General features: G+C 48.3%; 1 protein-coding gene across 3 annotated transcripts in view; it reads left to right on the top strand.

Annotated features, from left to right (window-relative positions):
• LOC311248845 (uncharacterized protein) overlaps positions 1-14979 on the top strand; it is a 170341-nt gene that overhangs the window by 14594 nt on the left and 140768 nt on the right. Inside the window, exon 2 of one of the 3 annotated variants that reach the window (XM_084338072.1) lies at positions 2471-2556. The exons of the other annotated variants lie outside the window; for them this stretch is intronic. The gene's annotated coding sequence lies outside the window, so the exon portion shown is untranslated. The remainder of the gene's footprint in view (positions 1-2470; positions 2557-14979) is intronic. 3 annotated transcript variants of the gene reach the window in all.

Below are 14979 nucleotides of genomic sequence, written 5' to 3'. Positions count from 1 at the left end.
CTACATGAAGCATTTAACGACGATCACGGAATTATAAACGACCCCCCCCCCCGTTCACCCGTGCATGATCAGTCATAACGTTTAGGACCATGTACAGTTGAAATTTTTAATATAGTGTGGATCGGAACCAAACGGCATTTGATAATCTATATATGTATTTATGCCTATATCTCACGTTCTAGGAATTACTGCAGACAACGATAAAAACATATTTATACTTTAGACGGTATTTTCGTATGAATGTGTGAATGAAAAAGTAAAACGTTCCTACATCCTGAACGATAGATAATCGATGTTGAATGGGCCATAGTAATGTCAATTTAGCAATACAATTAAAAAAGTTATAGCCCTGCAAAGAAGGTAAACATCTCCATAGGCTTAGACTGGTGGCAGTGATCAAACATTGATGGGTATAAGCGTGGCAGTTAATGTGTTAATGGTTCATACATACTGTATAAAGATAACGGAAATCTATTTTATTTGTTAAACAGCCTACAATATGACATAACCTAGTTCTAGATTATGATAGGCTATAGTGTTGTCACGATACTGGAATTTCGACTTCGATACGATACCTTGAAAAGTATCGATACTTTCGATACCAAAAAAAACTTTTTATAATATTTCTTTTTTATTATTATAATAATTTTTTATTTTTATTTTTTAACAAATTTTGCTTTTGTTGCTGGTTGATTCTCCTCAGCTTCTCTCTGGTACTATACGAGAAGATAAATACACTTTTAAAACCCTTTGTTTATCTTTAGATCAGAGAGAGGGAGAGAGAGAGAGAGATTTCTCCGGAGCTATGCTCGGAGCATTTATTAACGTTACATTTTCAACAACATTGCTGCTAATTGGACACTTCATGGAGGCGGGGTAACGTTGTGTCGAGTTCATGCGTGTACTGGTGTAGGATGGGCTCCGGCTCCGCTCGACCTAACATTTGAAACGGGGTAGTTGTGTCGAGTTCATGCGTGTACTAGTGTAGGATGGGCTCCGGCTCCGCTCGACCTAACGTTGGAAACGGGGTAGTTGTGTCGAGTTCATGCGTGTACTGGTGTAGTGGGCTCGGCTTGACGTTACTCCGTTTCCATGAAGTAATAGGTGGCCAGCTAGCTAGCATTAAGCTAACGGAGGAACGACAGCTAACGTTAGCTAATAATAGCGTTGTTTACAAACTGAAGACAGGGCTGCGCTGCCCGGCTGTGAGGGGGAGGAGGCTGCAGCAGCTTGTGTCTGTTGCTCTGAGCGAGGAGGAGGAGGAGGCGGAAGGGCAAGGCTCTGGCAGCGCGTCTGTCTGTCAACAACTTGCGGGAGCAAGCCAGCTGGTACCGATACTGCAGAAAGTATCGGTACTTCGGGAAATGAGTATCGAAGCCGTTTTAAATATTCAGTATCGATATTTATCGATACTTCGATATTTTTGACAACACTAATAGGCTATATCAGTCTCACTCATCAAAATATTTTCTAGGTAACTTATGGTATCTCAAACTAATTAGGCCCTCTGCTATGACAAATGTATAATAATACAACCATACTTTTTCTACCCCTTGAATTTTTTTAACTACAGAAGTCTACTGCATTTGGCTCACAGAGTGACTCCCCCCACTCAGAAGCAACCTAACCTCCCAGGTTTTTTTGAGCAGCATATAAAGTACACAAATTAGTCCAAAGATGATAAAAGGCTCAACAGGGCAGTCGCAGAGTTCATCTGTGTGGACCAAGTTCCAATATATATACAGTTGAGAAAGCTGGGTTCAGAAACCTTGTACAGCAACTGTTTTGAGTGCAAAAAAAAGTTCCCCAGCATTTTGAACGCCATTGCTTTTAATTTATTTATTCTCGTCATTGTTGTGTTTTAAAATAAAGAACAATAATGACATCTGAGAGTGTTTCCCTGATTTTGAGAAAGTATCGAAAAGTATCGAAATTAATATTGGTATAGTATCGAAACTAAAATGTTGGTATCGTGAAACCCTACGGTGCTGCACGCGCTCTGCCGGAATCTATATTTGTGCGTGCGCACGTGCCGCCGGAATCCATATTAGCGCACGCTGCCGGAGAAATAACTTAAAACTACCTTAGAATTGTTCGAGATTTGCTAGGATGTTTTTGGTGTGTCCGCTGACACTAGAAGTGCTCTGGAGGCCCAGGTAGCTGCATATTTTACACTGCAAAAAAAAGAAATCTTATCAAGTGAAAATATCTTGTCTTTGGTACAATAAGTCCAATATTGAGTAGTAGGGCTGCTCAACGACGTCGAATTTTTGCGTCGTACCCAACCCTAGTCATAGGAGACTATTGCGCTTCGTTGCCCCTTATATCTTGAATCGTGTGCCAAATGTCCTGAATCACGGGTACGACCGTCACGTGAGGTTCAACGTCACCACACACGTCATCAACACGAGCCTCGATACACTCCACATAAATTCCTGGATTATTCAACAAACGCTTTGTGTGTTTACAGTGTGAAACTCTCTGTGGCAGAACTCTATTGGACCAAGACTTTCTTCTTGTGGAAACAGACATCAGATTGTAGACACCACAACATCTGTAAGTACAATTTATGTTTACTTTGAGTTTCTGAACATGGAGAGACCAATCCAAGTCGATCGGAACTTTCTCGGCCGAGCTATAGTCACATTCTCAGCACCTACTCCCCATGCGCATGCGCAGATTGCCCACGGAGTCTCGGGATTGTCCAGATGTCTAGGTTTATCAATCTGCGCATGCAGAGTTTGGGGAGTAGGTGCGGGAAAAATTACTGTAGCTCGGCCGAGAAAGTGCCGATCGATTTGCGATTGTTCTCTCCATGTTCAGTGCCCAGTAGTTCAAAATCTTTAATCTCAATCAGATCCGATCCGATTTGAACCTCTTTACCTCTTAATCTCTGAAAATCCGCCTAAAAATGCACACCTAAGTAAATGGAAGATTGCTCCACTTCTACAAGGCCATTTGCATGTTCTTTAGGGATGCCCCGATCACGTTTTTTGCCACCGATACCGATCACCGATCGTCGTGAGCCATATCGGCCGATACCGATCCGATACCGATCGTTTTTGATTAGAAAGAAATTAAAAATTATTTTATATACATTTTTTTTTTTTTAATAAAATATATATATTATATAATTAGACTTGTACTTGTATTATCTGCGAGACATCGCCACCACGCAACAAGTCAAAATGCTCGCTATCTGCAAACAGCTCCACTGTCTGTAGAGTACACACAGACAGTGGAGCTGTTTGCAGATAGCGAGCAAAAGGATTCTCCGGCGCTGCAGCGGGACCCTATTGGTAACGTTATGGTTCTTTGGTCATTTCACATTCAGCAAGCCCTCAGCTCGAATACGCATTCAATCAATGTTATAAGACATTGATATCAGGAGCTATCTGTAGCTACTGCTAGCCGGCTAGATGACGTTAAGACAACTATTTAGTTCAATCGGACATTTAGTTTTGAACAGTGAATTAACGTCAGCTAACGCGAGCTAACGGAGCTATCAACATGCACTACAAGACTTGCTGGAGCATTTGTTGATATCAGGAGCTATCGGTAGCTAGCCGGCTAAATACCGTTAGACAATGCCTACTAAAAGTGAATAGTTGACTGGGTAATTTTGTTTAAACAGTAACGATAGCTAGGTAGCTAACGTTAGCTCAGGTCGAATGCACTATCTAGACTCAGCAGAGGAGGTCCGCCTCATCTGTGTTTACAAACTCTACACGGGTACGGGCGGGGCTAGGGAGGAGGAGCAGTTTGCAGGTCCTGTGCGTCTGAGACAAGCGAGTGAGATATCCACTTGATCAGTTTCCGCGATCGGCGAATATGACTAATTATCGGAATTCCCCGATCGCATATTTATACTGCTTATCGGCCGATAACGATCGGTGGTATCTAGGGACATCTATGGACCTCAGGGAATGTATTCCCAGTGTCATAAATATTGTGTCTATTACTAGGCTTGAGTAAATTGTTATGAAACACTACAAATGTGTCTAAGGAAACTGAGGATACGGCTACATATGGGATGATGACAGTGGTGAGGATGATTAACATCAGTGTTGCCTGGGAAGTGTGGTGGTAGATGAGGGGTTGGGTCGTGGGTGAGGGTGTGGACTGGGGTTGGGATGTATAGGCGAGGGGATTAGGGTTATACAGTAGGTAGTAGGGCTGGGCGATATGACGATATTATATAAATATCGGGTACAGTTCATTAACGATGCACCTTTTAAACGTATCGTGGATATCGTGATGTTTTGCCCAAGAGGATTGTGTCGCGTCAATCTGGTCCACACGTTGACACTTTTGAACAGCGCCGCCCCACACACACACACTACTGCATCAAAGTTACTACTTATGATAACAAAGGCATTCGTTTTGTGGCATTAACGTTATATAGTTACACTTTCAATAACATCAGCGTATTTACATAGCAACGTCCGAGGTCGACCTAGATAGCAAGCATTAGTCGTTCATATCTCAGCCCGTGCTGACTCAGTTGTGCCCATTCTGCGGTCTGTTAATAAAGTTTTCAATCAGACAGATGTATGGAAAGGCTTTTATTATAACATCCGTTGCAGTAAAATCATTATGCCTCCAGTCGTTTAGTCATTCTGCGGAGCTAAAAGCTAAACGTCGGCCGCGGCGAGCTACCGCTGCCATTGTTGTTGTCATTGAGCTCTCCAATGGCGGAAGTAAAAAATGAATACGCGCTTGCCGATTGGTGCTAAGAACAGCAGGGCGGGTGCAAGCGGTGTGACGTAATTGGCAGACGAGACTGTCAATCAAAATGATTCTGTTTGCCGTCTGAATGAATGAAAACGTTATTAACAGATTGCAGCATGGGTACAATACAGTACAGCTCAATACAACAACAGTCAACAGTGGACTGCAGGATGCAGACCAGAGAAAGACTTTCGTCTTGTTTACATCAGGGTCCCCCATTTTCAATTCATCATATTTCATATCTAAATCATATAATATCTCATTGCTAAATATATGCAATATATAATCTAATAATCCAATAATCTAAATCTAATATATAATATAAAAATGCTAAATGCATGGGTATTTTATTTTGTCTTTAATGTTAGCTTGCAAACTCAAATACTGTCTTGGTAAGCCTCATAATGAATTGTTTGGGGAAAAAAAGAAAAACATTGTGATGCGTATCGTGTATCGCCGAAAGGTCAGAAAATATCGTGATATCATATTTAGGCCATATCGCCCAGCCCCACTAGGTAGTGTGATTTGTTTGTATTTTTGTACCTGCATTCTATTTAGTTTTTAAATGGAAAATAAAAAGGTTAATGTCTTATTGATTTGTCAATTTTTTGACATTCCAAATTAAGGGGATGGTGTAGTGTGTGGGTCTATTCTTTTTCTCATTATACTATCTGTTACAAAGGATCAGATTAAACCGAATATATATATTTATTGATTGATATATATTGCATAATATTTGTATATCGTTTGATATCCCTTGTATATTCATTTACATTTACATTTAGTCATTTAGCTGACGCTTTTATCCAAAGCGACTTACAAGTTCTGTACGACAAGCCATCAGGAAGAGCACAACTCTATCAGCTGAGTAACAATGTTCATCAAAGTGTTGAGTGCTACAGTGTAGGTTAGTTTATTAGGACAAGTGCATGACAGTATGGTTAGTTAGGGTTAGATTTTTTTTTTTTTTTTTTTTTGTAATTCAGATAATGGTTGAAGAAGTGAGTCTTTAGTCGACGGCGAAAGATTGGACGTGTTTCGGCTGTCCTAACTGGGGTGGGTAGTTCATTCCACCATTGTGGGGCAAGGACTGAGAATAGGCGACTTCTCTTTGATGACCCTCCCGGAGCTTGGATAGGAGTAGGTCTGAGGCGGCCAGAAGATGCAGAGCGTAGGGGTCTTGAGGGTGTGTAGTTAGAGACCATTGACCGGAGGTAGGCGGGAGCAGTTCCCTTTGCCGCACGGTATGCTAGGTCAAGGGCCTTGAAGCGGATTCGTGCAGCAATGGGGAGCCAGTGCAGGTCCCTAAGAAGTGGGGTGACATGGGCCGACTTCGGTAGGTTTGAGATCAGGCGGGCCGCTGCGTTCTGAATGAGTTGAAGAGGCTTAGTGGCAGTGGCCGGGAGGCCAGCGAGCAGTGCATTGCAGTAGTCGAGGCGGAAGATGACTGTTGATTGGACGAGGAGTTGGGTGGCTTCTTTTGTCAGGAAGGGGCGTATCCTTCTGACGTTGCTCAGGAGGAATCGGCAGGTTCTGGTTGTCGCTGCGATGTGAGCAGAGAAGTTCAACTGGTCGTCGAGGACAACACCAAGGTTCTTGGCGGTCGGGGACGCGGTCACAGCTGCATTCTCGACTGTGATGGAAAGGTCGGTCAGGGGGGAGGATTTGGCCGGCAGGTGGAGCAATTCTGTTTTGCTTAGGTTCAGTTTGAGGTGGTTGGTCGTCATCCAGGCGGAGATGTCGGACAGACAGGCCGAGATCCGCTCAGAGACGTGGATATCTGAGGGAGGGAAGGACAGGAAGAGTTGAGTATCGTCGGCATAACAGTGGTAGGAGAAGCCATGAGACGTGATAATGTTACCCAGTGATTTAGTGTAGAGGGAGAAGAGAAGGGGTCCTAAAACCGAGCCCTGGGGGACACCCGTCCGCAGGGGGCGGGTGGCCGACAGGGTCCCTCTCCATGACACTTGGTAGGAGCGGTCATTGAGGTATGATGACAACCATGTCAGCGCAGAGCCAGCCACTCCCATTCCTGCGAGGGCCGCGAGGAGGATCTGGTGGTTGACTGTGTCGAAGGCTGCAGATAGATCTAGGAGAATCAGGACAGAGGAGAGGCCTTTCGCTTTTGCTAAGTGAAGTGCCTCTGTGACCGCAATGAGGGCTGTCTCTGTGGAGTGACCAGTCCTGAAGCCTGACTGATTAGGGTCTAGGAGGTCATTCTGTAAGAGATAAGCAGTAAGTTGGTTGGATACAGCACGTTCAAGTGTTTTAGAAAGGAAGGAGAGAAGAGAGACAGGACGGTAGTTGCCTATGACGGTAGGGTTCAGGGATGGTTTTTTTATGAGGGGCGTGACTCTGGCTTGTTTTAGGGAGGTGGGGACCACCCCCGAGTTGAGTGAGGAGTTGATGGTTGCAGTTAGGAATGGGAGGATGTCTGGTGCTATGGACTGGAGGAGTGGGCTGGCCCCAAATAGAGCATTGAGACCGCGTGCGAATTAATAACTGAAGTGTCAGTGTTTAACGCTATACCGTCGAGTGCGACCTATTCTATTAAGTCAGTAATAGTCTATTTGTGTATAGTGTATCGTGCGGCTAAAGTTCTACAGTGACCAGCATCACCAACGTTTTCCTCGTATCAGCTAGAGTGCTTATCCAGGCTGGGCTGCTTATCATGGCGCTTTCACCCGAGGGGCCCTAGACGAGGATCGTGTGGACATGTACACTGGATTATCTACCCGACGACTGCATAGCCCTTTTCGGCTGGATTATATTTGCTTTTGGTCCTGTAATTAATGGAGCGGAGAATCGCCGACGCCCACAAGTGTGTGGGATTTACCCTGTGAGGAGCCACGTCGAGTCTGCCCCTCAGAAGCCTGAGGCAGGCTAGCTTTCTTCCATGTGGAGCTACATGCTACGGAGAACAGCTGTATTCGTCTGTGGATCAAGATCTTATTGCACCGTCTCCCGTACTCGGAGTCTCCTTATCATCGTTGCCCAGACTCTACTACCGACAGATCCTCTACCCTTGCTGGCTTACAACCGGGGGGACCCTTCCAGTATCTCCCGCTATATTACTAGTGTACCATAGATATAATTCCCTAAGATTCAGGTTGTATGATTACCTCCTGCGTAATATGAGAATGGACATTCGTTATTGATTTGCCTACGCACATTCCTTTGCCTTATAAGCGCATTCAAAGTGAAGTAAAGAAAGTATATTATGTACCTTTTGCTGCAATAAATACTTAAATACAACTTTGTGTAGAACCGATTCATTGTGGGGAAGTGTTCATCATTAGATACCTATGTACTGTATGGCCAGTAGGAATGTACATAAAGACGGTAGTGGTTTAATGATACCATACTTATCAATACAGTCAGGGAATTGTACCCCTCAGTTACAATTGGTCCTTCGAGCCGGAGGGTAACTAGCGTAATATTAATATAGTGGTATTAATATTGACATGGCCAATGATGAACACTCCACAAAACGGTTCTCCTAAAATAGATCGCCCGCAGCGTAGACGGCAGACACCTCAGTACTTAGAGGATTACGTTGCCAATATACTACCTAGCTTTCTACAGACGGTAAACGCGGAAAAAGTAGATAGTAAAATTATGTCTGACCCTATCGACCAGGCTACCCCGCCAGTAGAGGCCCTAGTGGGTTCTAACGTAACTGACCAAGCTCACGGTGGGGACCAGGAGGGACCTGACATGACTTTACCCCCCGCCAAGACCGAAGAAGTAGTCCCCGGAGAGCTCCAGGATAAAGAAAGCCCTCCAGGGATGGAACTCGACCCACCACAAGAAAGGGCGAGCACCCCGGAGATGGATCTCCTAGACTCGCCACAGGAGAACGGATCTCCAACGAGTACTACCAGGAGCGGATCACCTCAACCAGCGTCTTCCCCCAGCGAGGCGGACAAGATGCTGGCACAGGCCTTCCTCGCCAGCCTGGCAGCCTCAACAGAGCGCGATCGACTCCAAGCACAGACGCTTAGTGAGCGCGAACATTCTTCCATGGAAAGAGAACGCCTTCAAGCGCAGCAACGGAGCGACGAAGATCGTATACGTCTAGAGATTAGACGCCTTCAGACGTAAGAGAATATGGGAAGAGACCGGGCCGAAGCCCAGCGCGCCGCCGCCGCTGCCGGTGCCCAAAGAGAAGCAGAGCGCGACCTCGCTCTCACCAAGCGCGAAGCCGAGCGCGACCGATTACAAGCGCAGATAATGGAGCAGCTGATTACCAGGGCAACACCCCCTCCCTCCGCACGGGGCTCCAGGGCCTCGTCAAGACAAGGGTCAAGGGCACCCTCCCCTACCCGATCAAGCGACCCTGAGCCCGACCACCAGAGAGAGCCTATACCCCTCTCCGAACCCCTTCCCCGACCAATCCAAGCGAGACCCAGCTACAAGGAAGAAACGGTCTACACCGCAGAGAGGCTAAATAGACGACTACAGGATCTAGATGACCTGCCAGAGGAAGAAGAAGAGGGAGAGGAGGAGAGTCAAGCCCAACAGCAGCACAGTACTCCACAGGACCAGGAGGTCCAGTACAGCCCAGGCTTTACCCCCGCGGCTCTGCGCTACAGACCCCCGACTCAATTCACGGGTGAGCTTGACGCACGACCAGCCCCGAGGAACAGCACCTGGATACGCGGGCCATGGTACCCAGCCCACCAAGAGGCGTAAGAGGAGACTCGCCTAGGAGGCCTCTCTTCCAACGCTCACCGATGTGCCAGCCATCCATGGCATCGTACATTGGCACACCGACGTTCCCGGACTTCACACACGAGAACAGAGCACAGTACACAGAGCTACATGTGCTTAGAGACAATGATGTCCGATGTAGCTGATGAACCGTACAAATATGCTATCCTACTAAAGCACCTCAAGGTCCCCCGAGCGCACAATATAGCGCTGGCATATGCCACCTCTACTACCCCATACACCGCGGCTCTAGCAGCACTCGACCAAAGATATGGACGCATATGGGACTACGTAATACAAGAGATAAGGCATATTGACCGCCTACCCCCAGCCACAGACAATCGCTCACTAGATGACCTGTCTATCAAGGTACAATCCCTGGTAGGGATGCTGGGGGCGCAAAGAGAAAAGGGTATGCACGAACTGTACGCGAACTCTAATGTCGAGAGGATTTTAGAGAAGCTTCCGCCCGCCCAACAAGAGCGCTTCAGGCGGCAAAGAGACCACCGTGATCCTAACGGTCCCGAGCCATCCCTCCTAGACCTAGCCGACTTCCTGGCGAGAGAAGTCAACAGCCTACGGTTGGATACGTTCATGCGGAGCACACCAAGCTCCAGAGAGGGACCTAGGAGAGCAAACGATGGCCGCAGATTGGTGACCGTCATGCACCAATCAGAATCAGTACCGAGCAGCAAGAACCACAGTACCCCCTCGATGAAAGAAGTGGAAGATGGTGTGACACGTTCAAGAAGATGACCGCCGACGAGGTGAGTCAATGGATAAAGTCCAACCGACGCTGTTACCGATGTGCGCGCAGTCACATGGCAGCCGATTGCCGCTTAAAGAAGAGGTGTAGTCGGTGTGACGGAGCCCACTTAGACGTCCTACACGACAGTAACAGAAGAAAGCCTGCACCCTCAAGCAGCACAAAGGCAAGTGTTATGTACATTGACCCCGCCAGCAGCGGGGGCGCCCGGGTGCTCTTAAAGGTGGTCCGTGTAACATTGAGTTACCAAAACAAGGTCATGGACACTTACGCCGTCCTTGACGACGGGTCAGAGAAGACCCTTCTCCTCGCGTCCGCTGCGGCCCAGCTGGGGCTGCGGGGGAGCGAAGACCAGATGACGATTCGGACAATAAGAAGAGATCTAAAGACGATAAAGGGCGAGAATGTCTCCTTCACTATCGCAGCAAGCAGGCAGCCAGAGAGACGGTATAGGATCACTAACGCTTTCACCAGCCAAGACATAGGCCTGTCGCAGTACACCTACCCCATCGCCAAGCTGATGGATAAATATGTGCACCTGCGTCAACTACCTATACCGCTCATAGATGGTGCCACCCCGACCCTGCTGATAGGCTCCGACCATGCAGACCTCATCGTCCCGATGGACCGGGTCCACACAGGGCCCAGAGGCTGTCCTGCAGCAGTCGAGACCCGCCTAGGATGGACACTACAAGGCCCCCTCGCTAGGTCTCTTAACCGAACAGCAGCCACTAGCTGCCTCCACTCCAGAGTGACAGAAGAAGACACCACCCTCCTACAGCATGTCGAGAGGCTATGGACACTAGAGACAATGCCCTTTAAGAACGAAAAGAAAGACATTCGTTCCAAGGAAGACATTTACGCTATAGCCCTCCTCGAGCAGGGGACAAAGAGAGTCAAAGTCAATGGAGTGATGAGATACGCAACTCCACTCCTGAGGCGAGAGGGTATGCCTACCTTCCACGCCCCAAAAGAAGCGACGGAGCGGTATCTATTGAACACAGAGCGGCGCCTAGCCAGAGACCCCGCTCAAGAGACTGTGTACCGCGCTGAGATTGACAAGCTAATCACAGCGGGACACATAAAGAAAATTGACATTAAAGAGGCCGATCAGACGACCGAATCATGGTACGTGCCGCACCACAAAGTCCACCACAACGGCAAGGATCGTATTGTGTTCAACTGCAGCTACCAGATCGGATCACAAAATCTGAATAAAGAGCTCTTGCCCGGCCCAACACTCGGCCCCTCTCTACTAGGCGTGTTACTACGTTTCCGCCAAGACAAGGTGGCCATCAGCGGCGACATCAAAGGGATGTTCCTGCAGGTGAGACTAGTGGAGGAGGACAAGCCCCTGCTGCGGTTCCTATGGAGAGAGAGGATCGGGGACGAGCAACCAGCCATCTATCAATGGGAAGTCCTCCCTTTCGGAACCACATGCAGCCCATGCTGTGCTACGTTTGCACTGCAGAAACACGTCGCAGAGGACCCAGCAGCTGATGAAGAGGTCCGACAAAGTGTAGGAAATAGTTTCTACGTGGACAACTGTCTGCAAAGCGTCTCGACGCCAGAAGAAGCCGAGGCCCTTCTACTCAAGCTCCGCGCCTCCCTGATCAAAGGCGGCTTTGATCTCAGGCAGTGGGCCAGCAGCGACCCGCAAGTATTGCGCAGCCTCTCCCCCGAGGACAAGGCAGCAAGCAGCGAGACCTGGATGGCGACCATCCCAGGAGAAGCCCAAGAAATGACATTAGGACTAGTCTGGCGCTTCAAAACAGACTCGCTCCATTATAAACACACACCCCTGACCAAGGAGCAGGGAAGGTCGACTGCACTACCGACCACCAGACGGAGTGTATACAGAACACTCGCCAGACAATATGACCCGTTGGGATGTATTCTACCTTACACCACCAGGGCAAAGATGATTGTAAGAGCATTATGGGACAAGGACCAGGGCTGGGACGACCCCATACCCGAACACCTTGCATCCACATGGAGAGAGTGGGAGACAGAACTCAGCTCACTCCCAGGTGTCAACATACGCCGCAGCTACTTCCCACCCACAGTGAGGCCGGAGACGTGCCAGATGGACCTGCACGTCTTCAGCGACGCCTCCGAAGTAGCCTACGGTTCGGTGGCCTACTTGCGTGCCCGAGAGGAGGGAGGAGAAATACATACTGCTTTCATCCTGGCTCGCTCAAGAATAGCCCCACGCAAGCAACAATCTATCCCGCGTCTAGAGCTCTGCGCAGCCCTAGCAGGAGCGCAACTCGCCACGTTAATCCAACGTGAACTCACCATCCCGGTGCAAAGAACAATCTTGTGGTCAGACTCCACGACAGTACTCACATGGATCCGGTCTGATTCGTGTAGATACAAGGTCTTCGTGGGAGTCAGAGTCACAGAGATTCAAGATTTAACAGAAGCAGCAAGCTGGAGGTATGTGGACACAAAACACAACCCAGCTGACGTCATCACCCGGGGAATGTCCCTGGATGACCTCACCCGTCACAACCTATACAGTGACGGGCCAGAGTTCCTCAAGCTCCCGGAAGAAGAGTGGCCTACACCCACCCCACGGGAAGCGAGTAAAGAGGAGGCAGAGAACAAGAAATCTATGTTTTTTGATTTGACCACACCCGTCTCCACAGACCCCGACATAGACGATTGCCTCACCCTTGAGAGTGCGCAGCTAAAGACATTCCTGTGGCACCACCCAGAGGTTCAGCTCACTACTGACATTACTGCAGCTAACTACGAAGAAGCAGAACTTCTTCTCCTACAACGAGCCCAGAGAGACTCGTTTCCCGATGAGCTAGACTGTCTACAGGGAGCAAAGCCTGTCCCGTCAGACAGCAGATTGCTCCACCTAGCCCCCGAGAGCGACGCCCATGGTCTCATCAGAGTGGGTGGTCGTCTGCGGAGAGCTCCAGACTTACCGGATGACGTCAAGTACCCGATAGTCTTAAACAGCCGACACAAGGTCACAGAGCTGATCATAAAGAAATACGACGAGGATGTGCATCACGCCGGGGCAGAGAGAGTCTTCGCGGAGATCAGACGTCGTTATTGGATACTGCAAGGGAGAGAAGCAGTGCGGCGTTTCCAGCGGACTTGTCTAGACTGTCGTAAATGGCGAGCGCAGCCCAGTATACCCCGGATGGCTGACCTACCTCCCTGTCGCCTCCGACTCGGCGACAAGCCTTTTCACTCCACCGGTATGGACTGTTTCGGCCCGCTGTATGTAAAGAAAGGAAGAGGGACCGAGAAGCGGTGGGGTATTGTATTCAAATGCATGACCACCCGAGCGATGCATATAGAACTCCTTCCAACCATGAGCACAGACTCATTCCTTATGGCCTTCCGAAGATTCACATCGCGGAAAGGCAAACCGTCTATACTATTGTCTGATCACGGGACAAACTTCAAAGGCGGAGAAAGAGAGCTGAGAGAGAGCTTCCAAGCTATGGGCCCAGAACTTAAGACCCACCTCGCTCCATCCCAGATTGATTTCCAGTTTAATCCCCCGAATGCACCTCACTTCGGTGGAACTTGGGAACGAGAAGTACGTTCAATAAAGACAGCCCTGTACGCCGTGCTTGGGGCCCAGACCGTGGCGGAAGAAGTCCTAATGACAGTCCTCACGGAGATCGAGGGAGTATTGAACTCAAAGCCCCTCGGTTACGTCTCAAGTGATGTAGCAGATGTCGACCCAGTCACCCCAACACTCTCTTGATGGTGCGGCTGGACCCCGCGCTACCACAGACAGTGTACAGGCCTGAAGAAGCGAACGGCCGAAGAATGTGGAGGTACAGTCAAGTATTGGCTGACAAGTTTTGGAACAGCTTCCTACTCCACTATCTACCGTCTCTACAGACCCGCCAGAAATGGATGAAAGAGAGAGACAATTTGACAGAAGGAACAGTCGTCATGATTATCGACCAGTCACTACCCCGAGCTATGTGGCCGGCTGGCCGCGTAAGCAAAGTGATCACCGGTGCCGACGGAAGGGTCCGAGCAGCCGAAGTGCTCGTCCAAGGGCGGATCTACACCCGACCTGTGGCGAGGCTAATAGAGTTGCCAAGGCTCCCCGATACTATTGATGACGACCATGACCCCATGACTTTGTGGACTGCCATACCCCTCACAACAGACATTGAGTAGTGGACAGTGCGGTTAATCTGTCTCTGCTTAGCTAATTAGGTGGGACTAATTAGGAGGCGGCTGTTACAAAGGATCAGATTAAACCGAATATATATATTTATTGATTGATATATATTGCATAATATTTGTATATCGTTTGATATCCCTTGTATATTCCTTGTACATATACACGGAATATCCCTTTAGCCTAGTACAGACCATAATATTTCATTCCCCTATTGGACAGCGGTCCACAGGCGCCAAGGCCATGCCTCCAAAGTCAGGTTCAAAGTCACCGCCGGGGACATGCCTGGACATGAATGGTATTGCGCAAGGATATGAGACAGGAATAAATCTGGTACTAGTTTATTCATCTAAGCTTATAAATACGGCGCAGGTGAATACAGAAGTATGTTACCCAATAAGTTGAAGCCTCACCCACGATACGACGTGCGGTGAAGTATGGCCTGTTTGGCCCCAAATAGAGCATTGAGACCGCGTGCGAATTAATAACTGAAGTGTCAGAGTTTAACGCTATACCGTCGAGTGCGACCTATTCTATTAAGTCAGTAATAGTCTATTTGTGTATAGTGTATCGTGCGGCTAAAGTTCTACAGTGACCAGCA

Source organism: Notolepis coatsorum, assembly GCF_963971535.1.
Source record: "Notolepis coatsorum genome assembly, chromosome: 2".
Classification (NCBI taxonomy): domain Eukaryota; kingdom Metazoa; phylum Chordata; class Actinopteri; order Aulopiformes; family Paralepididae; genus Notolepis; species Notolepis coatsorum.
Note: the sequence above shows the minus strand (reverse complement) of the source record. Positions and strands in the feature narration are given on the sequence as shown.